The sequence below is a fragment of the Microtus ochrogaster genome, unplaced genomic scaffold (assembly GCF_000317375.1).
Source record: "Microtus ochrogaster isolate Prairie Vole_2 unplaced genomic scaffold, MicOch1.0 UNK47, whole genome shotgun sequence".
Lineage (NCBI taxonomy): Eukaryota > Metazoa > Chordata > Mammalia > Rodentia > Cricetidae > Microtus > Microtus ochrogaster.
In genome coordinates, this window is record NW_004949145.1 from 1,138,280 (window position 1) to 1,138,951 (window position 672).

Sequence of the window (672 nt, forward strand, 5' to 3'; positions counted from 1 at the left end):
AAAAAAAAAAAAAAAAAGACAAGATCTCCTGAGTAAATTGGTAGCATGGGGACCTTGGGGGAGGGTTGAAGGGGGGAGGGGAGATCCAAGGAGGGGAGCAGAGAAAAATGTAGGGCTCAATAAATATCAAAATAAAAGAAAAAACCCAAATAATAGTAATAACATTACTATTCTTATTATATATTAAAATCTTAGACCTTGATATTTTATTATTTTAAAATTTCTTTCGGTGACCGTTTCTCATGAGCTATGTAGTCCTGGCTAACTTCAAACTGAGATCTGCCTGCCTCTCTAGAGCTCAGATTAAAGGTGTTTGCCACCATGCCTGGATCTAAATTATCAGAGATGGTCTGGCTATGTAGTTGAACTAAAACTCACTATTCAGTATGGCCTAGCCTCAAATTGGCAACAATTCTCCTGCCTCATCCTCCCAAGTGTTGAGATTAAGAGGCACATCACAACCTGCCCAGCACATTTACGTTTACTTTCTTGTTATTCGGTTATAACTTGTGGGCTTCGAGGGGAGGTGCTGAGGGAGAAACTTTGCTCACAAGTTCAAGGCCAGCTAGACCTACATAGTGAATTCCAAGACAGGCAAAGTTATATATTGAGACCTTGAACTCCTCCTACCGCCCCCATCCCATAAAACAAAATAAACCATAATAATAAGAT